The sequence below is a fragment of the Petaurus breviceps genome, unplaced genomic scaffold (assembly GCF_028583685.1).
Source record: "Petaurus breviceps papuanus isolate PSGF00001 unplaced genomic scaffold, PetGlider_PUasm1.0 91041, whole genome shotgun sequence".
Taxonomy (NCBI): Eukaryota; Metazoa; Chordata; class Mammalia; order Diprotodontia; family Petauridae; genus Petaurus; species Petaurus breviceps.
The window spans coordinates 27,385,625-27,412,765 of NW_027187400.1; the positions used below are offsets into that span (position 1 = coordinate 27,385,625).

General features: G+C 39.5%; 2 protein-coding genes across 7 annotated transcripts in view; both read right to left on the bottom strand.

The window, feature by feature from the left end:
* Positions 1-27,141, bottom strand: part of VAMP3 (vesicle associated membrane protein 3) — a 166,872-nt gene that overhangs the window by 60,502 nt on the left and 79,229 nt on the right. The window lies entirely within an intron of this gene.
* CAMTA1 (calmodulin binding transcription activator 1) overlaps positions 1-27,141 on the bottom strand; it is an 894,751-nt gene that overhangs the window by 44,110 nt on the left and 823,500 nt on the right. Inside the window, exon 1 of one of the 6 annotated variants that reach the window (XM_069079393.1) lies at positions 25,723-26,292. The exons of the other annotated variants lie outside the window; for them this stretch is intronic. The gene's annotated coding sequence lies outside the window, so the exon portion shown is untranslated. Of the gene's footprint in view, positions 1-25,722; positions 26,293-27,141 lie in introns of those variants that run through there. 6 annotated transcript variants of the gene reach the window in all.

Below are 27,141 nucleotides of genomic sequence, written 5' to 3' on the forward strand. Positions count from 1 at the left end.
TGTGTGTGTGTGTGTGTGTGTGTGTGTGTGTGTGTGTGTGTGTGTGTTAAGTGTCTGAGGACGGAACTGAACTCGGGTCCTCCTGACTCTAGTGCTGGTGCTTTACTCACTGTGCCGCCTAGCTGCCCCCCAGGTTGACTTTCTATAGATTTCTAATTGATAGCAAAAACAAATCCTGCCCCACCAGAAACACCACCTGACTAGTCAAATTTGCCTTAAAAAAAATTTCTGGTCATTTTTACAAAGATACATGTCCCCTAAAAAATTATATAGAAAGGATGCCTGTTCTACCATAAAATTGTTAATGCAAAGTTCAAAATGCAAAGTTCATCCAAGTTTATACCCGGGTTCCCATGGAAAAGCAAGGACATTTGCATGTGGGAGAGACCATAGCAAAGAAAGGATTGCCACGACCAAGGGATTTGTCATCAAGGGGCCAGCCTACATCAGGGAAAAGCAAGGATGCAGATTTTAGGATGCCACCATTGCCTTGGAATTTATATTGCAGATCACTCAAAGGGCAACGAGGAGACACATGACATGACTGAGTAGGCTGAAACATGAACAAAAAAATTACACAGGAAAAGCAAGCAGCATAAAGCATATCGTCAGAAAGATGAACACTGGGAAAAGGAGGTGGGCCAGTCACGAGGCAAGAGCAAGGGATCACTAAGAGACAGCCTCCATACTCCAGCACAATGTTGAAATCTAGAGCAAGCAAGGCAGATGCCTGTGAGGATTTCAGTTCCATCAGATGGGAAGACATGGAGAGGGAGGGATCTGTACCACATGGGAGACGAGATCACGGGTTCCTCAAAGAAACATCTCTCAACTAAAGGCTACAAGTCTATATGCTTCAGATGCTACAGGAGTTTCATCAGAATATCTGCACACAATTTTAGAGCTAGAAGAAACCTTAGAGAGCTTCCACTCTGACATAAGGAAACTGAGGTCCAGGGAGAGTGACCTGCCCAGAGTCATATGGTGGCAGATCTATGGCAAAAACTCATACCGCAAGGAATTTTTAAAAATCTGTTTTGTTTTCCTCATATCAGTTATTTCCAATAACATTTAAATTGGTAATTGTTATTAGTACTCAGACCACAGGAGGCTTACACATCATTCTTCTCATAACCTCTTATGAGGTGGGTGGTGCCAATATAATTTTCCTTCTCTAACCATCACTGTTTTCCTATGATTTCTCCATTTCCTTGCTTTCACATTTGTAATCTTATTTCATTCATTTCTTTGCAACATCGTATCTGTTGCAAGTCTACATTCCCATACAGGTGTAATCATTTCTAAAACAAGTACTACAATATTTCAGCCTCAAAACCAAAATGTTTCATGTATATATTTGCCCCACCACCCTTATGGTCAGGAATGGTGGCAGTCCTAGGAATATATTAGACATTCAGAAAACACTTGCTAAAGAAAAGATGTTGGAAAAATAACCCTGTACCATTGGTTTGATGGTTGGTGGATTCTAGGCAACTTCTGGACAAAACATTCCTGCTGCTGAATTTAAAGCATAAAGCAAAAGTGGTTTCAGGAATCCTTTCACTTCCTCTGACTTGTCAAGATGTTAACACTTGATGGGTCTCTTGTGACCTGACCTACCCCTCATTTATTCACACCATACCTTGACGTGGGAATGTTTTTGTGATTTATCTGTTCTCCCACATGTTCCTTTCAGACATTTAGCTTTGATGGTGACCTTTGTTGACCCCTATCATCACCACTCTTTTGGTTGCTTTGTCTACTTAATGAAGAATCACTTTTCCTCATCCCTGCTGCTACCCTATATTCCATTTAAAGAGCTGGTTGGCTTACTGGAGGAAAAAAAGAACATGCTGTAGTTGAGAGAGCATGGGATGGATTTGGAGTCAAAGTGCCAAGTTCATATCTCAGCTCTGCTACTTGACACCTTAGTGTCCTTGGGCATTGTCATCTCCCCTCTTTAGATTTCAGTTTCCTCACATTTCAAATGAGAGGGTGGGACTAGGTGAACTAAGGTTACTGATGGATCTACATTTTATGATTTCTCACATAATTGCACTAACATGGGAAACTCCCATAGACTCAACACAAGATACATCATCACTATAGAAAATACTCCCAGACAACTCTAGTATTCTCCATGGTTGTCCCGTCAAAAACCACCCTGTGACTACTCCTGCTCCCAAGATTACATTCAATATTTCTCTCACTTTCTCCTTCCCAACTGAAGGTGCCCCTGGATTTCTACTTTTGACCTTCCACTTTCCTGCCAAAGGAACACATCCATGTACATGATGGTATAGAAGTTAGGGACACCTCCAAGCATAAGCAGAATCAGCTTTTATGTACATAAAACACAGAAATTCTCATGGGAATCTGCCCTGTTTGTTGGGGGGCTTCTTCTTTCCACATATCAGGCAACAAAAGCCTCAATGCACAGATAACTTGAATAGTTCACATTTCTATAGTGCTTTAAGGTTTTCAAAGCACTTCACATATATTATCTAATTTGCTACTTACAGCAACCCTGTGAGGTATGTGCTATTGTTATCCCCATTTATAGATGATAAGATGGATTCAGAAAGGCCAAAGAGCCTGTCCAAGATCACACAAAGAGAAGGCATGTGATTTTGGAATCAAATCCATGTTTTCTTCTTGGACGCCATGTCTCACCCTTTATTTGCTGTTATGCGTTCTGTTTTCATACTTCTGATGTCCATTGATACTGGCAACATTCTGGTATGCTCTCTCCTCAAAGCATGTGGATCCCTTCTCACTAATGCTAGGCCTTTCCAACTATGACTTCTTTATTGGGGGATGGCATTCATAAAGTAGGGACCATGGAGTGAATGTATGGCCAAGGACCTCCTACTTTATCATATGGAACACTTTAAACATATGCAAACTAGTGATGAAAGTCATACTGTCTCATACAAAAATAGTAAAATAAAAAAAAGGAAATCCCAATGCTTTATTGGACTAAAACGGGAGGTTCTGTTGGTCTATAAGACTTCCAGTGTCTCAAAATGTAGGGAAAACAACATGTTGAAAAAAGAATCAGTAAGCAAACTCTTGAGAGAGATACACAGTTCATCAGGGACATAAAAATCCTATACCAACCACAATGCAAACAATGCAGGGAACATCCACTAGGCAGTTAATTACAGACCTAAGTAAGCACACACATATGTGCATATATATGTATATGTGTGTACATATGTATATACATATATATAAAACACCAATAAGACAAGTAGTCTAATATTATATATATATATATATATATTAACATCAAATATCTAACATCAGCTCTTCTCCAGCTATTCCCTAGAGGCCTTATGGCATGGGGATAAAAGCCTTAAGGAGATCTGGGTTTGTATCTCAGCTTTTTTCTATTCATTCATTCATTCAGCTAAATGACCACTTAACCTCTCAGCCTCAGTCTCTTCATCTGTATGTAGTTGGGGATTTAACTGGAACATTTCCCATGGAACTAGACATGTACTTAGACCCATTCCAGATGACAGGCTCCTAGTTATACATTTCCTTTAGCAAGGAGGCAAAAGAAATATCTCACCAGAAGGGGCCCAAGTGCTTGTCCAGCTCTGTGGGAAGTACACCTGCCCAATTTTTCCCTACAGTAAAATGGGGATTTTAATAATATTTACACAACCGATCTTAAAGGATAGTTGTGATAGATGATTGTATACCTTCAAGTGCTATATGAGTTTTATTATTCTTATTATAAAAGTATGACCCACTATGGTCCAAATACTGGTATGAACACACTTACAGAACATGTTAACAGAGGAGAAAAGGAAACTTTAAACAAAACCCAGATTTTAAAAACTGAAAACCATAAGGAATTTTCTTGCAAGTTTCTGGGAAATTAACTCTAAAGAACAAAGGGCACTAGAGTAAAGGTATATAGTTGAATGAAAATGAAAAGTTGTGTTGTTGAAACAGAGTTAATGTGATTCGGCAACACTTCAAGTAGCACTCTTTATGGACCCTGTCATAACCTGTCTCAAAGAACCTAAGGCTTTCCTGTAAGAATCCTAAATTTCACCAGCTGAATGGCTCTTTTGCTGCTAGTACATTGGCAAATTCTAAAGAGTTTTGTATACTCTGTTTTCTATGAACCTAATTGTAGTGTTCTTAACCACTAACCTAACATAAGTCAGCCAACATACAGCTAAAACTGAGAAAGAAAGGACTAAATCTGTTTGTCCATTTTATGCTTTAGATATGCTCTACTTCCTGGCCTGAGTCCTCTCCCACTTTCTCCTTGGAAGGTTTATATAAGGAGAAAAGATGGAGTGAATTTGTATAAATGTCTTCCTCTCTATTCCTCTTTCTCCTAAAAAAAGAAATGGAATAAAGGGAGGAAATGGGTGGTTATGCATGACTCACTCTTGGGTAAGTAGAGGCCCATGTCAATTATTAGCAGACTTGGGACATATAAAAGAATTCCTCCATCACACTACGATTTCTGACCCTAAGGGATTTAACAGGAATTACCAAATTCTCAAAAATTAATTTTTATTGACCTCTTTAATTTCATTAAAAATTTATTTATATTGTTTGCTTTGGTACACTAGACACAACCTTCAGCACCTAAATAATGCGACCCACCCTTCTAGAAATGACATTGCCTTTAAGTTTCTCCCTTTTTGTGGAATCATCTTTAATTTTTATAGTGTTTCTATGTTATTTTAGATAAATGTTGTACAGAACTTTTAGGATCATACATTTAGAATGAACTGGGACATATGAGGTTCTCAAGGTCATCATTTTACACATGAGGAAACTGAGGTATAGAGAGGTTAAATGACCTGCCCCAAATCACGTAGGTCTAGGTGGCAGAGCCATTCCTTGACAAGTGACTCCCAAACAATACTGTGATCACTTCACTGTGCTGTATTTCATGAAAGCAACAGATAGTGAGAATATGTACCAACTCTAAGTGAGTACATAAATACAAGCTGTAAATCCTGGGAACTACTGGGATTCCTTAAGGAGGCAGGTGACGTGGTCAGATTTGTGCTTTAAGGAAGATCACTGTAATAGCTGAGCAGTTAAGTGGCTAGACTGGAGTGGAGAGAGACGCAAGGGCTGGGAGATTGACCAAAAGGCTATGGCAATAATAGGAGACCCTGCACTAGGGTGGCAGCTACATAAGTGGAGGAACGGGTTATGTATGAGAGGGGATTGAGGTAAAGTTGACAGTACCTGGCAACAGTAGAGAATAACATTGAAATTTTAAGCCTGGGTGACTGGGATAGTAGTATGGATAGTAACAGGAAAGTTCAGAAGAGGGGAGGATTTTGGGGGTAGAAGAGATTAAGTTTTGTTTTGAACACGTTTTCAAAGAGGCAGAGGAACTAGAGACCAAATTGCCAATATTTGCTGGATTATGAAGGAAGCATGGGAGTTCCAGAAAAAACAACAACATGTATTTCTGCTTCATTGACTACATTAAGTATTTGGCTGTGTGGATCACAACAAGATGTAGCAAGTTCTACCAGATCATCTTACTTGTCTCCTGAGGAGCCTGTATCCGGGCCAAGAAGCAACAGTTAGAACTGAACAGGCAACAGCTGGTTTAAGGTTGGAAAAGGAGTACATGTAACAAGGCTGTGTATGTTGTCACCTTATCTATTTGACTTATATGCAGGGTACATTATGCAAAATGCCAGACTGGATGAATCAAGAGCATGCTGGGAGAAGTATCAACAATCTCAGATGTGCAGACGATACCAGTCTGATGGCAGAAAGTGAAGAGGAATTAAGAAGCCTTTTGATGAGGGTGAAAGAGGAGAGTGTAAAAGCTGTCTTGAAGCTTAACATAAAAAAAACCAACTAAGATCTTGGCAACTGGTCTCATCACTTCCTGGCAAATAGGGGGAAAAATGGAAGTAGTGTCAGATTTTACATTCTTGAGCTCAAAGATCACTGCAGACGGCAACTGCAGCCATGAAATTAAAAGATACTTGTTCCTTGGAAGTAAAGCTATGGCAAATCTGGAGAGCATACTGAAAAACAGATACACCACCTTGCCAACAAAGGTCCATATAGTCAAGGCTGTTTTTTTCCAGGAGCAATTTATGGCTATGAGAATTGGAATATAAGGTAAAACAAGTGCTGCAGAATCAACGTTTTTGAATTGTGGTGCTGGAGAAGACTTTTGATAGTCTGTTGGACAGCAAGGAGATCAAATTAGTCAATACTTAAAGAAATTCAGGCTATTCACTGAAAGGTCAAATACTGAAGCTTAAATACTTTGGTCACATAATGAGAAGATGGGACTATTTGGGAAAGATTGAAGACAAAAGGAAAAGTGGGTGGCAGTAGATGAGATGGTCAGATAGTATCACCAAAATAGTGAACATGAACTTGGACAGACTTTGAGAGATCGTGGAGGATAGAAAGGCCTGGAATGTTAGGGTCAGACACAACTGAATCGCTGAATGGCAACAAGAACAACATTTGGACACGTTGATTTTGAGATGTCTATGGGACATCCATTTCAAAATGGCCAAGAGGCAATAATGCAACCCACCTTCTACAAAAGATATCGCCTGAAAGTTTATCCCTTTTTGTGATATTATCTTTAATTTTTATAGTATGCATATATTTTTATGGTATAGATAGTAATTTTTATCATTTTATTATTATTATTTCATTTTTATAGTACATATTGTATGTATATAGTATTTTTATAGTACATATAGCATAGCCATGAAAGTATAGATGAGGAAGTTAAAGAAGTTAACATTAAGAGAAGTTAAACAGAGAAGTTAAAACTAAATAAATAGATCTGGGAATCATCTGCATAGAGATGATAATTGAACCTCTGGGATCTGAAAGACCATGAAGTGAGATCCTTTAGCCAACAAGTGCCACTCAGCCCTTTCCCCTCTCCCCAAGGCTTAGTATCTAATTAATTTTCAAGGCTGCAGTGAGCAGTATCACAAATGACCATATCAGACAGAATCCTATCCAAGAACTCTCTGCTACAAATCAGCTTATTTCCTGAGGATATTGAACCTTAGTAGTTGCTGTAGTGAGCTAGATGGATTTCAGTGATCTACAGTGGACTTTAGGTGGGTTATACACAATTAGCAATTAGATCACCTGTTTTAATGGAGAAATAGAGTATTCAGAATGATCAAAATCCAATGGAACAGGCTTGAGAAGCACATGAGAAAGCTCCAAGGGTTTCCCTGGCTGTGTTCCATTTCCTATCAGTCCAGGTACAAAATGTTGTAACCACAGTATATCTTTGTGGAATTATGGCAGAAGGGCTCTGAGGAAAATTTGATTTCTCCACAGACACGAATTTGAATTTCACACTAATGTAATGAGAGTTTTTTCTATCCACTGAGCATTACATGAAAAATACCAACTCACAACATTTTAGAAAGTCTTTTTTTTCATTTTCCCCCTATCCTGCTGCTTATTTGGAACACACATGACAGACTCTACATCTTTATTAAAGGAATGTTTATTATTAGTTACAAAAATGTTTAACACCTTATTCGGTTGTGTTGTTTTCTTTTTTAAATGCTTTTGAAAAAAAATGTGCTGATAGAACTGTTCACTGGATCAGCAACAGTAAATGCATACAGAATTAGATAGTCAAAAATTAGTTGCTTTGTTTTGTTTGCCAAGGCATGGACCCCTGCCTCCTATCAAATAGCTGATGCCATCACAAATGACCTAAACTGATCTAATTCATGTCTTAGCAATGTCTTTATTGCCAGAGAATGAGGAAAATCTTGGCCTTGGCAGGTAAATGAATGAGGGAATGAGTGATCGTCAAATACCATCTGCTATTTTAAAACACGTTTATTTGTAGCTCAAGTGCATATGTGCCCTCCTGTTGCTATTTGGATTGGGAATGAGGGGCCATCTCTCATTCCATTTACAGCCCTTGGCTACACTGGCAGGAAGAGCTGATGCAGCAAAAAATGGCATGGTTCAAACTATTTCTGTTAGCAACTGTAATCGCTGCTCAGGACATTTCTTGACATTTTTAGGAAGTTCAGAGACAAAACCTGGTAAGTCACAATTCCCTCCTGGAACAGATGGAGCTGCTGGAGAACACATTAAGCCAATTAGAAAGCAGTCACTGCTTTTCTCCTTGAAGTCCTTCAGGATGTCTGAGTGTAGGGCCAAGGGCAAGGGCCAGGCTGAGCTAAGGAACAAGCTGTACCACTCTGATCTTTCCAAAGCAATTGCTAAATTTAACTATAGAAAACTTGCCATACTCCAGTTTTTAAACTCCTCAACTCTTTGTAACGAAACTGTTTAACCACCAGAAATGAGTTCTTACAATGTTTACAGCAGAAATGTGTGCTTTCCCTCTCCCTCCCTCCTTTAATCTATACATTTGTGTTCAGTCTTTGTTAGATTTATCACATATCTGGCATCTTGGATGCCTCGTTGCAAAGGAAATAGGAAATACTTCAAGGAAAGTTTTTGATGGCTGTTAAACTATCATAAGAGATTTCACACCTTCAACATATATTGAATTTCAAGAAAGGTAATCTAGAGGGATCTGCCTCTCCAGTAATGACACAGTGGAAACAACGAGAACCTACAAATGTGTAACTCAACTAGTACATCCTAAATAATCTTTTAATTTGTCGGGGAAGGAGTGTGTATGGTGGTGTGAGTTTTGGAGGTAGGATTCCATCAGAATAGGGAATTCTGGGTAAAAAATCTCCCTCTACCAATGCACATTAGAAACTGTTATATAATTTGATAGTCTTAGAGAGCTGCCTAAGGTTAAGTGAATTGCCTAGGGTCACACAGCCAGTATGTTTCAGGACTTGAACCAAGGTCTTGATTTTAAAGCTCACTCCATAGCCATTATGCCACACTACTTCTAAAGGACACAATAATTTCAAAAAAGCTGATGGCTCTAATTGATGATAAAGAGACACACACACTAACAAATAAGGCATTAAAAAAAGAATTCTGCAAAAATGTATACATAAAACCTATATTAGAAAGAGTGAAGTGAAGATGAGGGTTTAAATAATATGGTACCCATAAGGGGAATGAAGAACAAAAATCCCAATAATGGAGAAGCAATGAAACATTGGAGAGACTGCTACTATCCTGAGAGAGGAACTAGAACATCTGGAAAACATGAAGACATTTATCATTAAACATTAACAGATATTCTGCAGGGTAATAAGGTCTTTGGTTAATACGTGAAATGATTTAAACCTTTTTTGGAGGGCCAAACTAATTAATGCAGTACTCACTTTTTAGACTAGTTTTCTCAGCATCTAGTACAATGTCTTGCGTATTACATAGACGCTTAGTAAATGTTGATCCAAGGAAGATGTTAGTGCATATTGATTTTATACAGTAAAACAAAAGAACAATTTATATGAAGAAAATAATGCCTGATATAGAAGAATGGAAAAATACCAGGACCAAGAAGGATCTGAGAGACAACTGGGAAGGGAGAAAGAAAGTTATATAGGACAAAACATATATATCCACTCTTATTTGTATGTTTATTTCCATTCTTGAGTTGTTGATAGCAGTTGCTTTTATGACCCAGATTTTATTGGGGGCTATATCTCATTCAGACTAGAGCATAAGGAAATATTTGAGTTAGCAGAGAAATTCTCAACATATGAAATGCAGAACTGGCTAAAGTGGGGAAAATGAGATTACTCTGAGGAATTTACTACATTTAGAATCATGCTAACATTTAATAAAAATAGGGCTGTCTGGATTTTTCATCCACACAGCTATAGTTATAATCACAGAGGCTGTTTCCTATGTCAGAACCCCTTTGCCCAATTCCACCACAAGTTTTCCCCTGATGACAGGACAAATACTATATACATTTCCCTCTTTGAACTAATTCAAATGAGAGTGTGGTTCAAGAGCTGTCCATTCTTCCCCAGTTTCCCTTCCATTATAAATTTTTTGTGTGTGCCTCTTTAATATGAGATAATCTTCCACATTCTTCTTCTTCCTTCCCTTTTCTTCCAGTACCTCCTTTTCTCACTCTTCCATTTTTCTTTTGAAATCATCTCAACATAAAAGACTGTTTAAGCAGACTCCTAACTTCACAAAACATTATAAAGTTCTTGGGGGTTACATGTATCATCTTCCCATTTAGGAATGTAAACAGTTTAACCTTATTAAGTCCTTTATGATTTCTCTCTCATGTTTACCTTTTTATGAATCTTTTGAGTCTTGTGTTTGAATGTCTAAATTTCTATTCAGCTCTTATCTTTTCATCAGAAGTGACTTAGAGTCCTCTAATTAGATTTCCATTTTTTACCCTGTAGGTTTGTATTCAATTTTGCTGGATAGGTGGTTCTTGGTTATAATGGTAGCTCCTTTGCCTTTTGGAACCTCATATTCCAAGCCCTCTGATCTTTCATAATAGTAGCTACTAAATCTTGTGTGATCTTGACTGTAGCTCCATGTTATCTGAATTATTTTTTTCCAAGCTGTTTATGGTAATTTCTTCTTGACCTGGGAGCTCTGGAATTTGGCCATAATATTCCTGAGAGTTTTTATTTTGGAATCTCTTTCAGGAAGTGATCAATGGAGTCCTTCAGTTTCTACTTTGCCCTCTAATCTATATCTGGGAAGTTTTCCTTGTTAATTTCTTGAAATGGAATATCTAGGCTTTAAAAAAAATCATGCCTTTTAGGAAATCCAATAATTCTTAAATTATTTTTCCTTGACCTATTTTCCAAGTCAGTAGTTTTTCCTGTGAGATATTTCACATTTTCTCCTATTTTTTTTTGGCCTTGAATTTGTTTTATTGTTTTTGATGTCTCATGGAATCATTAGCTTCCACTTGATCAATTCTAATTTTTAAAGAGTTATTTTCTTTAGAGATATTGTGTGTCTCTTTTACCATTTGGCCAATTCTGTTTTATAAGTAGTTATTTTCTTCAAAAATTTTTAACCAAGCTGTTAATTCACTTTTCATAATGTTCTTGCATTGTTCACGTTTCTTTTTCCAATATTTCCTCTACCACTCTTTTTTAATTTAAAAAATTTTTTTTGTTGTTTTTAAATTAAAAAAAAACTTTTTTCTTTAGTGCTTCTAGGAATTCTTGTTAGTCTTGTGTCCAATTTGCATTTTCCTTTGAGGCTTTGCTTATAGATGTTTTCAAGTAATTGTCTTCTGAATTTGTCTTGAGCTTCCCTGTCACCATAGTAGCTTTTTATGGCCAGATTCTTTTTTTTTGTCTACTCATTTTCCCAGCATATTTCTTGATTTTGGAATTTATGCTAGAGTTGGGATCTGCTCATCTCTGGAGGCAGTAGCAGCTAGGTGGCCCAGTAGATAGAGTGCCAGGCCTGGAGTCAGGAAGACTCATCTTTGTGAATTAAAAGCTGGCCTCAGACACTTAATAGTAGTGTGACCCTGTTTGCCTCAGTGTCCTCATCTGTAAAATGAGCTGGAGAAGGAAATGGCAAACCATTCTAGTATCTTTGCCAAGAAAACTCCAAATGGGATCATGAAGAGTAAGATGTAACTGAAATCCCTGAACAACAACAAACACTTTGGTCTGATTCTGATTTTCTGACTTTTATGTCATTGTGCTTTCACAACTAGTTCTGGAGGCTTGTAAATGTTCAGTGCCTCCATGATCTTGGCAGAGTTCAGTCACTACCTTCTTGGTCAGGGTTCTAGTTCTTACTCAGGTAGGGTCCTCATCCTCTTGTGACTGCATCTGCTCCTCTTTGCTTTAGAGCTATAATGCAGAAGTAGAAATGCCAAATGGCACCTACTCCTACACCCAGTATTAGCACAAGGATCCCCTAGAATCTTTCTGACTATTCAGTCTCCTACCATCCTTGAGTGCTGGACACCAGGTGATTCTGGTGCTGCCCCTGCTGCTGCATCCACCTACAAACTCTATAGGTAATAGCACTTCTACCTTGCTGGGCTCCTGGCCAGCCTCCACCCTACTGTCTGCAGACCTCTCTTTCTGTCCTAAGTTGCCCTGGGGTAGAAAAATGACTCACTGTGTCTTGTTATTTTTGCTCAGAATTCTGTTTGACATGCTTTTAAAAGTTTAGTAGAGGGGTGTGTTGGGATAGTTTAGCAAAAATGCTTACTTCACTCTGCCATCTTGATTCTGCCCATATCTCTAAGCATTTGTCCTTTAAAGATTCTTCCTGGAGGGATAATTTTGCTGTAAAGACACTGCCATTTATCAAAGCATTTTTTGATGTTTTCTTTTGGATGAGTTACCAGAATTAGTCTGGGATGTCAAAAAAACCAACTCCATTACTTTAGAATTAATTTATTTCTGACTAAATGGTGTTTCCAAATTTGATCCTTTAATTTATTCACTGGTCTTGCCTACAAGTGATTTTGGACTGTTGCAACAAATTATAGCCATTATTAAAGGAGGAAAAGTTTTCACTAGTAAAGATGTTCAAGGGGTGGAGTCAAGATGGTGGAGTAGAAGCAGGACCTCCCCGCTGCTCCGGCTTCCACCTTCCCCAATCCATGTAAAAAGGGGAATCTAAACAAACTTTGGAGCTGCAGAACCCACAAAATGACACCGAGAAGCTAACCTCCCGCTGAGGATAGCCTGGCAGGCCAGCAGGAATAGGCCAGCACAGTGCTCTGGGAGCTGAGCCCAGCCCCACACCATGGCTTTAGCCCACCTGACCAGTCGCCGGCCAGAGGGGCTCCAGATCAGCAGCAGCTGTGGCCGTTTCCAGATTTATCAACACATAGATGCAAAGGACAAAGTGAGAGGTCAATGCAGTCTGGACTTTGGGACCCAGTAAGTGGGAGTGCTTGGCTTTTGTCCCCAGGGCGAGAAGCTGCTGAGACAACTGCACAGCCAGCCAGCGACATGAGGCAGCTTCAGCTCCTGGCCTGCAGAGTGTAGGGAGCGCAAGCACCAGTCTGAGGGGTAATCGCTCTTGCTTTAACCTTCTTGGATCAGGATTGCAGTCTAGGGTGGAGGTCCTGGGGTGTGTGTCCAGCTTGTCAGAGTGTGTGGAGACCTCAGAGAGGGCACCCATCTAATACTTCTGGCTGAGAAAACCCCAGCGTTTGGGATGAAATCTCCCCTGTCTGGTGGCAGAGTTCTACTGTGGCACAAGTGACTGAGGGGCGACATGACCAGGTAAAGAAAACAAAGCAGACAGAAGATTCCAACATTAGACTCCTATTTTGGGGACCAAAAGGAGCAAAGCATGGAACAGGAGGAACACAGTGAAGTCAGAACTCCTGCACCAAAAGCTTCAAAGGAAAATATGAGCTGGTTACAGGCCATAGAGGACCTTAAGAAGCAGATAAGAGAAGTGGAGGAAAATTGGGAAGAGAAATGAGAGAAATGCAAGAAAATTATGAAATGAGTCAACAGCCTGACTAAGGAAAATCATACCTTAAAAAATAGACTAACTCAAATGGCAAAAGAGGCTCAAAAAGGAAATGAGGGGAAGAATGCCTTAAAAAAACCAAATTTGCCAGATGGAAAAAGCATCTCAAAAGCTCAATGAGGAGAATCATTGCTTCAGAATTAGATCGGAGAAAATGGAAGCTAATGACTTTATGAGAAATCAAGATGCTGTTAAACAGATCCAAACAAATGAAAGAATAGAAGGCAATGTGAAATCTCTCATGGGAAAAACCACTGACCTGGAAAATAGATCCAGGAGAGATAATTTAAAACTTATTGGACTCCCTGAAAGCCATGATCAAAGTAAGAACCTAAAAATCATCCTCCAGGATGTTCTCAAAAAAACTGCCCTGATGTTTTAGAACCAGAGGGCAAAATAGAGGTTGAAAGAATCCACCGATCACCTCCTGAAAAAGATCCCAAAAGAAAACTCCTAGGAATATTATAGCCAGGTTCTGGAATTCCCAGATTAAGGAGAGAATATTACAAGCAGCCAGGAAGAAACAATTTGAATATTGTGGAAACACAATCAGGATAACCCAGGATCTGGCAGCTTCTACACTGAGGGATTGAAGGGCTTGGAATATGATATTCCGGAGGTCAAAGGAGCTGAGATTAAAACCAAGAGTCATCTACTCAGCAAAACTGAGTATTATGTTTCAGGAGAAAATATGGTCATTCAATGTAATAGAGGACTTTCAAGTATTGTTGCTGAAAAAAACAGAGTTGAATAGAAAATTTGACATTCAGATACAAGAAGCAAGATAAGCATGAGAAGGTAAACAGGGAAAAGAAATCATAAGGAACTTATCAAAGTTGAACTATTAACATTCCTACATGGAAAAACAATAATTGTAACTTATGAAAGTTTTCTCAGTAGTTGAAGGGAATAGAAATATATATATATATGTATATATATATAATATGTCTATATATGAGGGTATATGGGCATATGAATACATATGTGAATGTGTGCATATATGTTTACAGGTATACATAGATAGAGGGCACAGGACCAACTTAACAGGAAGGGATGATACTTAAAAGGTGAAATTAAGAGGTGAGAGCAGAATATAATGAGAGGAGATGGGGAGAGACAGAATGGGGTAAATTATCTCATATAGAAGAGGCAAGGGAAAATGGTTACAATGGAGGGGAAGAATAGGAAGGCAAAAGGGAATGGGTCAACCTTATTTCCATTGAATTTGACTTGAGGAGGGAATGAAATACACACTAAATAGGATATCTAACCCTCCAAGAGAGTACCGGGGGGGAACGGGATGAAAGGGGGGATGATGGAAGGGAGGGCAGGCTCGGGGGGAGGGAAGTTGGAAGCACCCACTATTGAAAAGGGACAGGATCAAAGTAGAGAATAGAACAAGTGGGAGGTGGGATAGGAGGGAGGGAAATATAGTCAGTCTTTTACAATATATCCACTATGTTATTGTTTTGCATTAGCCACATAAGTACAAACTATACTGAACTGCTTATCTTCCCAGTAAGGGTGGGTGACAAGGGAGGAAGGGAATGAATCTGGAATTCAAAGTTTTAAAATCAAATACTCAAATATCTATATCTATATATACTATTATTAATAGTATTTTACATGTGATTGGGAAATAAGATATACAGGCACTGGGGCATAGAGATCCTCTGGAAAAGTCGAAAGGGGTATGGGAGAAAATATGGGAGAGAGAAGATTGGAGGAGGGGATATCCTGTGGGACTGCTATTTAGGGGCAGTGGATAGGGGAAAAACAGGGAGAAAACTTGTAACTCAAAATCTGGTGGAAATGAATGGTGTAAATCAGAAGTTAATAAAACATTTGAAAAAAAAAAGATATTCAAGACTATGCTTCTGGTTCTTAAGTCAGTTGTAAACAAGAACTTATATAAAAAAATTCTTTTAAAGCAAGGACAACATCTTTGAAAGAGGTTCATAGCACCCAAAGGTGACTGTGCTCTCATTTGGATACATAGGTCTTGATGCTTTAGAATCAATTCTGCTATATTTATTTAAAAAGTAAGTCTCATTACCTTATAGTTACACATCAGAAGACGATGGATCTATCCAAAGTGGTAGGGCAGAATATCATGTGGCATATTGCGGGGGTGCGGGGGGGGACAGTCTAGGAAGAATTTATGGCAGGGCATGGATAAGAGTTTCAGGATGGCATGACATGGAGGATGTTATCTTTACCAATGAAGGAAACCCCTTCTACTAAGATCATAGATCTATCCAAATAAATAATTCACTTCTTGCATACTTATTAAGATATTTTCTAAACCCGTCATTGATTCTGTTGGTAATTATTCTCATTGTTGCATATTTGGGGGCTCTTATCCAAAATGCCTTTCTTAGCCAAAGAAGGTCACACATAGCCTATCAGAGAATCCCAGCATATTATGGTTGAGAAGGACCTCAAGAGATAATCTAATCTCATGTATGTATGCATGTATATGTGTATGTATACACACACATATCTATCTCTGTCTCTATCTGAACAGGAACCCCCCCCCCCCACAATATCTTTAAGAAGTGGTCATTTACTTCTTGCTTTAATACTCCCTTCTGAAGTAGCCCTGTCTACTTTTGGACAATCTATTGGGAAAGTTCCCCTCACATCAGGTTGAAATCAACGTCTCTACAGATTCTATGCACTGCTCCTACTTCTGCCCTTTGTAGCTAAGCAGAACAGGCCCAATCCCTTCTCTCCGTGATAGTCCTTTGAATATTTGAAGATGGTGATCATCCCCTAACCCTCCTTGCCAGTTTTCTCTAGGTTGTGTCCCATTTCTTTTGATCACTTAAAAATGTTTTATTAGAAACCCTGTAACCAGTATTCATGAGCTCCAATCCCCTCACTCTTGTCATTACTCTCATTTGTTAGTATTCTTTCTAAGGAGTAATATGCAGAATAAAACACAGTCCTCTAGATGTGGTCTGACCAGGGCAGCGCCTACTTTGACCTGGGTTGCTATGGACTCATAAATTTTTTTTAGCACAGTTTGCTAAAATCTTCAGATTTAGGAGATTTAGGTCAGAAATTTTGCCATTTTTCCACAGATGATGTTTTTGTTCATCAGTCAATGAACAAACACTTGTCAAATGCCTACTCTGTGCCATGCACTGTGCTTGGTGTTGGGGATACAAAGGCAAACATGAAACATGCCTTTCCTTCAGGGAGCTTACATTCTAGGGAAGTATGACATGGATTCATATAAACACATACAAAACACATATGTATGCATATACATATATGATATGCTCAAATACATGCACAATTTTCTAAAGGAACTCTAGCCTATACTTCCCATTCTATTAAATTTTGGTCCTAGCTCATTGTCCTTTTGAAGCAACTGTTCAAAATATATGTTGTCTATGCAACTTCATATCAGAGTTTAAACAATAGGCATTCTTCCCTGATTTGCCTCTTTCCTATATAGCTAATTAGGATGAATTCTTTTGAGTGATTATGGATCTCATTTCTACAAGGATCTGGAACTTGATACAATCAGTACAATGTCACCTACAGACCAGATAGATCATCCAGATCAGAGGGATCCAACATGAAGCCTTCTGGTGGCATGAGGACCGCAATCCTCCCAAACCAGGTTAAAATGTGACTGGGAATTATTTAACAAAATAAATGAGAACACAATAGAGCAAAGATAACATTAATATGTAGCTTTCCAAGTCAACATGCTTCCTGTAGGGACCCTTATGCATGGTTTAGTGATCCCTTTTTTCTATTTGAGTTTGTTTGACACCACTTATCTAAAAGATCTTCTTGTCCCTCTTCACTTTGTACTATTTGCTGGATCCCACTTTGTGACTGGCAAACAACTGTGGCAGACACAGGTTAGGCCTACTTCAGTAATAGGAAGCAGAAGTCATTAAAATTTTATACTGGTTTCTCACCAGTAATTCATATTAAATGTAGGAGGATTAAGAAAAATATGACTTTAGATATTAAGTATTAATATTAAAATAAACAGATAATAATAGACAGATGAAGGGTATTTACATTTCCTTCTTTTTGTTGTTTCTTCTTCGAGTCCTATTAGAGCAAATGTGATATAGTTTTTGCCTGTTGTTACTTTCACTATTCACTTTTTCATACTGTTCTTGATCATATTTGAGAACAAATATACCATGATAAGATAAAGATGAGAATGTGTTTTAAAGAGAAAAGATGAGAATATGATTTAAAGAGAAAAATACTAGAGTCACAAAAAAATCCTCATGAACTTAAAATATGAAAATGTTCATTGATTAACCTATGGCCTAACTCCAATTAAAAAAACCCCTAAATAATCCTTGCAAAACTTGGATCCCATGGGACAAAGTTCAAAAAAGAAAAACAAAAGGAACAAATAAATCCCAAGCTACTCTAAGAGGAAGAGAAGAAGGCTACATTGGAATTGGAGTATTTGAGACATTGGAATATTGAAGACATTCAAGGGAAGATGAAGTGGTGTTATATCACTTGAAAGTCTACTATAGCTTTTAAGTCACATACTTTTTTTTTTTTTGCTTTTTGGAGGGCAATTGGGGTTAAGTGACTTGCCCAAGGTCACATGGCTACTTTTTGTGTTAAGTGTCTGAGGTCAGATTTGAACTCAGGTCCTCCTGACTCCATGGCTACTGCTCTATTCACTGCGCCACCTAGCTGCCCCAAGTCACATACTTTCTAAGTAAGATAAGGTTGGGGAAGGTTTTTAAATAAAGGTAATAGGGTCTATGCACTTTAAGCTATCTGATGATTACCTCCATACTTCCCATTTGCTATATATGGAATCATCTGATTTATAATAATTCTTCATGGTAGCAATTGTTATGGTACCTTTCACATTAAATTCTGTCATGGAAAGGATAGCTATGCTATTTTAGTATAGGATCTGGAGTAAGAGGGCAGAAGGGAGGGAGTAAGAATACCAGAAAGAAAAACAATAACAATGTCTTCTAATAAAATATTCCATTGTACCTTAGAAGCAAATGCAAAAATAATCCTGGTTGCTGTCCCTGCTGTAATTCCTATTCATAACAAATGCTCTTTGTGCCAGGGTCCTAGTGGCTTTTATGGAGGCTCTGATTGACAAAGCCTGGGCTTGGGCATCTTTAATATGCTCCTTCCTCATCCATTATTTAGAGGGTTGTTTGGTGGCAGCGCCATGATCTTGGAGCTAATTGTAGGGCCACCGTCTGCAGAAAAGCTCCTGTTGTTGCTAAATTGTGTGAGAGTCACAGCCTAGGAGAGTCCAGTGGCATTTATCTTCTCAAAAGTAGGTCTTGTACCTGGTCATTTTAGTTCTGGAATTGAATTTTCAACACCGAAATTGCTTCAGGGTGGTGTGAAATTGTTTTCTCTTTAGAGCTAGAATCCAGGGGAATAAAAGAAGGGAGGTTCTTTCCAAATTATGACAAGTCCACACTTTATGAAATTTAAAAATAAATATGATTGTATTAGTACTATAAAATTATGCAAGTTAATATTAATAATGAAATTACTTAAATATATGATTCTCAATGGGCTTTTATTACATACTAGATAGTAAATATTAGACTATCAAGTTATACCACTTGTAAACCTTGCTCAGTTAAGAATCACATTTCTCCAAAGGTGGATTAAGAGCTATCACATTAGCTAACAATAGCTATAACTCCGTTACCACTTGGAATTTCAGGAAATTCTTTTGGTATTCTAGGTCTCCCTAGGAATAGCATGACTCAATCATGGTGGAATGAACTGTCTCCAACACCCCCCCAACCATTCCCAAATCTGGGAGTACCTCCTGAAGTACCCAGAGGCTTCCTTGGCTTTACAGTTTCCTTTTTTTTTGTTCTTTCTTCAGAGCTTATGCCTTTGAAAGGGGCTTGGGCTCAGGAGGACTCCAGATACCTGGAAACACCAGTGGCCCTTATTCATTCATTTATTCATTCATTCATTCATTCATTCATTCATTCATTCATTCATTCATTTATTAAAGATCTCCCACCATCTACAGTAAAGTGATCTGGCAAAGAGCCGTTTATCTCTCTCCAAAAACTCTAGGCTGGAAGTCAGGAGAACCTGTGACCCAGCTCAGATTCAATTCTGACAAAAGACCATCAACCTCCAAAGTTGTTGCACCTATCTCTAAGTACCCTTCAAAATCTCCATAGCTGTCTCTCTCTACCTTCTTATCCTCCTCCAGGTGAAGCTGTCTTTCCTAAAGCATTAGCATTAGAAATAAGCTATTTCTTAATTAGATTTATTTCACTCTTTTGGTCAATTACCAGCATTGTGGTATTTGCTACTGTTCTTCATTGAAGAGATACAGTATTTTGCTATGGGTTAAATCAATTTCTATGGGCTAGTCCAGCAATATATCCACCATTAATGTTATCATTTTTGTTGGAAAATGAATTCTAGTTTCAAATAATTGGTTTACAGCCAAACTTTTGAAATATAACAGAGAGTATATCAGAGACCTTCCAGTATTTCATACCAATGGGCAGGACTTCCTGATAGAGAAAACTGTCAGGGCTATTGATCCTAGTTAGAGAGAAAGGAACTGATAATCTCAACAGAAAAAATAAGAGGGAATTTTCATGAGTTCTTTATTCATCTAAAGTAAAGTTTTTATACTAAGAGCTTGAATCAGATTTTATCAAACAAGCTTTGGAATTTGGGCATCATCCAATCCAGTATCTGGTGAAAAGGGTTGAAGACTGGCAGGTTCTGGTACCTTCTCCTTCCAAAGGCACTGATGATGTGGCTCACAGTGGCACATTTAGAGACTTGAGGGGCTTGGGAAGACATGATACTGGCTTTTGGGATCTAATAGGCTTTTTATTTTTTGCTTTTTGGAGAGCAATTGGGGTTAAGTAACTTGCCCAAGGTCACACGCCTAGGTTTTTGTGTGTGTGTCAAGTGTCTGAGGCCACATCTGAACTCAGGTCCTCCTGATTCCGAGGCCTCTACTCACTGCGCCACCTAGCCGCCCCTCTAATAGGCTTTTAAAGACCAAAAAACATCTCTTTAGCTTCATGAAAAGTCCTCTAAGGTGAAATGACCTGGTAAAATCAAGACACATCTATCCACACACAAACTCTTCTACACACGTCCTTCATCCCATTCCCTCTTTTCTTCTCTAAGGAGATTGCCCCAAGTATCATCCCCATTCTCTTATTTTCAATTTCTCCCTAACTTCTGGCTCTTTTCCTACTGCCTACCAACATTCCCACATCTGCATCCTTAAAAACCCTCACTTGATCCTATCACTCCTGAAACTTAACATCCTATTTCTCTCTTCCCTTCTATGGCTAAATTCCTTGAGGAAGCTGTCTAACTGGAATCCTCTACTTTCTCTCCTCCTACTCTTTTCTAAAACTTCTGCAGTCTGGCTTCCAACTTCATCATTCAACTGAAACTTCCCTCTCCATAGTTACCAAGTTTTTTTTTTTTTAATGCCAAATCTAATATGACCTCTTCTTAATCCTTAACCTTCTTGACATTCTGCAGCTTTTGATACTGTTCATCACCTCACGGATACTCTTTGCTCTTTGTGGCATGACTCTCTCCTGATTCTCCCCTTATCCATCTGTCTCTTCTCAGTTTCTTCTGCTGGTTCTTTAACCACGTCACCCTCATTAACTGTGGGCACACCCCAAGGCTCTGTCCCAAACCTCTTTTCTATTTCACTTGGTGACCTCATCAGTTCCCATAGGTTCAATTATCATCTTTGTGCTGATGAGTCCCATATTTACATATCTAGATCTAGGTTTTCCTGAGCTACAAGACCAAATGCCTTTTGGAGTTCTTAAATGGATTATTTAATAGATATCTCAAACTGAACATCCCTCATACAGAACTTATTTTCTTCCTCTCAAACCCTACCCTCTTCTAAACTTCCCTTTTACCTTGGCTTATGGGCATCCTACTTACTTCCTTACTCTCAGCTCCTCACAAAATCCAATCTTCTGCCAAAATCTTGTCTTTTTTATGTTCCCAACATTTTTTGGTACGTGTCCTCTTCTCTCTCCTCACACATCTACAACCCTAGATCTGGCCACCATCTCCTCTTGCCTGGAATACTGCAATAGTTCAAATGGGGCTCCCTGCCTCAACTCTCTTTCCCCCTCAAGCCATCCTCTAGTCAGCTGCCAAGTTGATTTTCTGAAGTATAGGTCTAACCATGTCCCCCACCCCCACCCCAGGGAGCTTCAGTGTCTCCCTATTACCTCCCAGATCAAATAGAAACTCTTTGGTTTGGTATTTAAAGCTCTTTGTAATCTTATCCCTTCCTACCTTTCTAGACTTAGACTTTACCCCCCTTCATTCTTTCAATCATCCAGCTATACTAGCCTACTTCCAGGTCCTCAAACACAATACTCTATCTCCTATCTTTGCTTCTTCACTAGCTGCCCCTTATTCCTGGAATGTTTTGGTCCCCTTACTCTCCCTATTGCTTTTTAGTTTCCCAGGCTTTTTTTCAGACTCACTTCAAATTCCACCTACTTCCTATCAATTGGGGAATGGTCAAACACGCTGTGATATATAATTGTAATGGAATATTATTGTGCTATAAGAAATGACAAGCAGGATGTTTTCAGAAAAACCTGGACTTACATAAACTGATGCAAGGTGAAGTGAACAGAACCAGGAGAACTTTGTATACAATGTTATTTGATGAAGAATTGTGAATGACTTAGCTGTTCTCAGCAATACAATGATCCAAGACAATCCCAAAGGACTAATGATGAAGTATACTATCCACTTCCGGAGAAAGAACAGATATTGATTGAATACAGACTTTCCTTTTTTTTTATTTGTCCGAATCTTCCTGTGCAAAATGACTAATTTGGAAATGTTTTACATAATTGCACATGTATAACCTGTATCTGCTTACCATCTCAGGGAGGGGGGAGGGGAGAGAGGGAGAAAGGGAAAGAATTTGGAACTCAAAACTTAAAAAAAATGTCACCCTCATTAACTGTGGGCATACCCTAAGACTCTGTCCTGAAAAAAAAACCCCACCTGCTTGCTGGAGTCTTTTCTCAGTCCCCTCAGATTTCCTTCTACCGATGCTGTCTATACCTTTTATGGACCTAGTTATTTGTATGTTGTCTTCCCCATTAAAACTGAAGGTCCTTGAGGGAGGGCAAGGAATGTATTTTTGCTTTTCTCTGTATTTTCAGGGCTTAGTACAGAGCTTGGCATGTAGCAAGGGCTTAAATGCTTGTTGACTGATTGTTGAGAGGTTCATTTTACAGATGAATAAACTTGATTAACTTCCTTACAAATAAGGATTTAGATTTGGAAGGGCTCAACCCTATTATTTTACAGATCAGGACCTGGAGTACCAGAAAGATTATTTGCCTTGCCAATCTCAAATGAGATAGAGGGCAGTAGAGAGGTAGACAGAGATGGCATCTACATTTTTTATACAGCTATAGCTTCTCTAGAGAGGCCCTTGGTATAGTGGCTAGAGGGCTGGTCTTGAGGTAAGAATGATATGAGTTCAAGTCCTTCCCCTGATGTATATCGATTGTATGACCATGGGCAAGTGCCATGGTAATCCTCTAAGACTTTACGTTAAATAGTAGTTGCTGATCTACCTTGGTGGACAGTCTCCATACAAGGAATTCTCTTATATCAATGAAATCCTAGGTTTAGACCCTGCAACCTCACTCCTGTAAGACCCCCAGTCCCTCTCACAGTACCTGGCACACTGCAAGGACTCTATAAACATCTACTGGGTGGAAAGGAATAAATATATGTAAAGTGTTTTACAATGCTTAAAGTGTCACATGACGAGAAGCTGCCATTACTACCATCTTCCGCATCATGAATAACAATGTCAACAAATCCAGTGGGAACTTAATTCTTACACAGTTCCTCTAATCAAAGAAACTATTGGAATACTGCCCTCTATTTCACTGGGCCTATGAGTGAATGTTCAAGCTACAGGAGAATATCCTCTCACCCCCCAACTCCAGAAGGTTGGACTGTGACACTGTCTAAAGTTCTATCTCTGGAAATACTGTGAGATGTAGAAAACTTGAAATCAAACAAGCTTGTGTTGGCATCATCTCTTTTGTGAAAATCCCAGCCATCATTTATTTCTTGTATGATTTCAGTGTTTTATGGCAAGTACCTTTTCAGACACTTTTCTCTGTGCCAGGTTTTTTGGTATACACAAAATGACAGTGGCCACTCCTTAGCTCCAGTAAGTCTAAAAGTCATTCTGAAGGGCCTATTATGTGCCAGCACTGTGCTAGGCATTTCGAGGGATAGAAATAAATAAGGCATGATTTCTTCCCCACTAAGGGCAATGGGCTTATAATCGACTTGAGGAGAAAACAAGACTAACTGACATCAAGGAGAGAGTTATCTCTTCCAGACATTTTTGCAGTGTCACTCTTAATGCAGACATTATGCCTGTCTGTGTCATCCAGTACTCTTGTAAGCTCTTCCTAAATGTAAATAGGACTAATTTTAATATGAAATCTTAGCTGTAACTGAGTGTATCTCAGCAGGGCTCCCTCTCCCATCAGCTTTCACGGAATTTCATTGATAGTGACTGCATAACCTTGAAATACAAAGAAATTCACCCTAAAGTAAATTTCACCACACATTTCTTATTCCACAGCTGCCAGTCAGAAGAGGATTTTGCACAGGCCACTTGGCATCTCTCAGGGCAGTTCTGCTTTTGTAGAGATTCATGAAGCATAAATATTGGATGAATAACATTGACTCACCAGAGGAAAAGAGAACCATTTAAATGTAAGAATGCAAGTAAAAGGCACAAAGAACAGAGAGGAGGGAAAATGCATATTGCAGAGAAATAATTATTTGGGATGAACAAAAGATTTCCAGAAAACCTATTACCACTGCAACAACTGAAGAACTGTAGCCAGCTTGACAGAATCTCAAGATGGTCTTTCTTGAGTTTCTCTGCAAAGTCTGTACAATACCCGAAAATGTTTGAATTTCCCCTCTTATTTTTTCTTATTTAAGGAAAAAAACACCAACACTTAGATAAAGTAAAGCCAATGAATTCACACAGCTCAGCCTGTAGGGACAGTATTACAACTTCAGAAGCTCACAAACAGTGTGATCAAAACAACAACCACCCCCAAATACTGCCATAACAACTCCGAAAGTGAGCATCTGGACACAAGCCTTGACATTTGGGGGCTAAACTGAGAACAACTTTAAAAACAACAACAAACATGCACTTATGCAGAGACTACTTATGCAGAGACTTTCCAGTCTTACCGCTGGAAGGGACCTTGGAGGCATTCTGAACATGAATTCCTTATATGTGGATTATATAGAGATCAAATCTGTTACTACTCACCCTAAATTTCCACTTTTACTCATTCCTTCCTTTCACTCTCCCAAAGTGTAGGCCAACATTCTTTTCATTATCTGTGACCTCTCAATGCTCTCTTGCTTTGCATATTGAAGTACTGTAGTGGTGGGTATTAAAGACACACAAACTTAGTCTTGTACCAGCAAGTTAAAGAAAAACCTGCTAGGTATTTAAAATTACATATTTTGCTAGGAAAAAATAGTATAGAAAAACACAGAGCACTAATTATTTACTAAAGGATTGCTTTCTAAATTTGTTTTCTTAAGATCAATCAAGAGCAAATGAGATTAGGTTCTTTACTCTTAGGTTACTTTACTCTTTACAACTTAATCAGTCATGAGTATTCATTATTGGTCATAAATTCATTGTTTCATAATAAATACAAATTCATTATTTGTTAAGTCCGGGGACTTGTGCTTATTTTCACAAGTAAACTAAAGTTTTATTGGCAAAACAAATACTCAGTAAATAAATGCTGTCTCTAGAATGTTAAACATTACCACTCCCCAAAAATCCCATACTAAATGAGATCAACATAAGCTTATTGCCCATAGTTCAATTCCAGCCCTAAAATAATAATAATTATCTTGAAAATGCTCACCATGAAACCATCTTTGCTACCAACACATGACTCTCAGACAGTAACCCTTCTCTTGCTTGGGCTCTCTCCTCGGCTCCGTTTCTAACAAAGTTTTTATATGGGAACCTTTAGAATGACTCCATCAGGCAGGACGAATAAAGGGTTCATTTGATCAATAACCTTTACACTACTAAGTTATGACATTTACCAAAAATCTGATTTTGTAATTTCCGATGGCTAAGGAAGCAGGATGCATTCAACCAAGCAAAGACATCCAATTAGACTGATGATGCCTCTCAGGTCAGAGTTTAGGAAGGCAGATATTCTAAACGCAGAAAGCAGAGATCCTACCTACCTCGAACAACAGTGGGAGTAGTTACAAGTGGATTTGTGACATTTCAGCATTCCTCGGTTAAGTGGTAATCAGCTGCGACGGTGATGTACAAGATCATCACCACTTTTAGAAAGAGTCTGGATTGCAGAGAAAGGAAAAATCCTCATATTATTGGATTCATCTACATATTTACTCTGTCCTGAGGAACTGGCTAAAGAGAAAAGAACCAATCAGTGAGAGCGAAGGAAATTGACCGTCAAGTCTGTCTTCTAAGTGGTGGGGTCAAACCCCACAGCTTCTCTATTCTCGTGGGCTCCCAGACACCAAGCCCATAGAAAGTTCTTCCAAACCTTCATTCATTCCCAGAGCTCGACTTTTCAGATCGTAGGCATTCTGAAGGCTCAAGTTTAAAGACATACTGCAGGCGCTTTTCATCTTGACCAACATCCCGGGAAAGCCAGTCTTCTTCAACAGCCCTGCCCCGAGTCATTTCGTATGTAAGCTCTCAGCCACACTCACAGGCCAGGCGGCGGCGGCGGCTGCGGCGGCGTTGGTGCAGTGAGGGCTATGGCGCCCCGCCGAGGCCAGGAGCCCGAGCCGGGCCGGGCCGGAGCCGGAGCCGACGCGCGCCGGGGCTGGGCTGGCACACGGCCGGGCGCAGTCCAGTGCCGGAGCTGTGCCGTGCCGTGCGGTGCGACGCTGTGCCGTACGGCCCAACCCAGTCCAACCCAGCACAGCCTAGCGGGGGAGTGAGCCCCCTCCCCCCAGCGCCCCTGGGGGCCCCCAGCACCAAGCTGAAGAGCTAGACGAACCTGACTCCTGCCCCGCAGGGGTCAAGGCAGGGTACCTCAGGAGCCGAGCCGAGCGGAGCCAGCCGGGGACGGACGGGGAGCGAAGGGGTAGGGAGGAGAGCGGAGGGAGAGGAAGGCTCATTCAGAAAAGCCCGCCACAATCTCACTGCGCTTTCAAAACAAAAACAAGCACCCGTCAGCCGCACTCACGCCACCAGGCTGACACGCATACACACTCCTAGCGTTTACAGACTCGCTGACACCCCCTCCTACTGGCGTCCTGCTTTTATCACACACAAACTGACTCCTGAACCCCCAAACATCCCGCTTCGCCAAACACACCTCCTTACACTCACATTGTCCCAACACACTCCTTTATCTTGATTTCTCCCGAAAATACAACAGTTACACCATTACTCCCCGCCGCCTCAATCGAAGTCAAATACACCCCTACTTACATGGATCCCCAACACAACCTTATGCTGATACCCTCAAAACAAGGCACCCCCAAATATACACCCCTAACGCTGACACCCTTCAAATAATACAACTTTTACTCAGACTCCCCGCAAATACTACTTACACTGATTGCCTGATACACACACCCTTTATGCTGACACCTCAGAAAACACTTAGCATTCCCCAAACA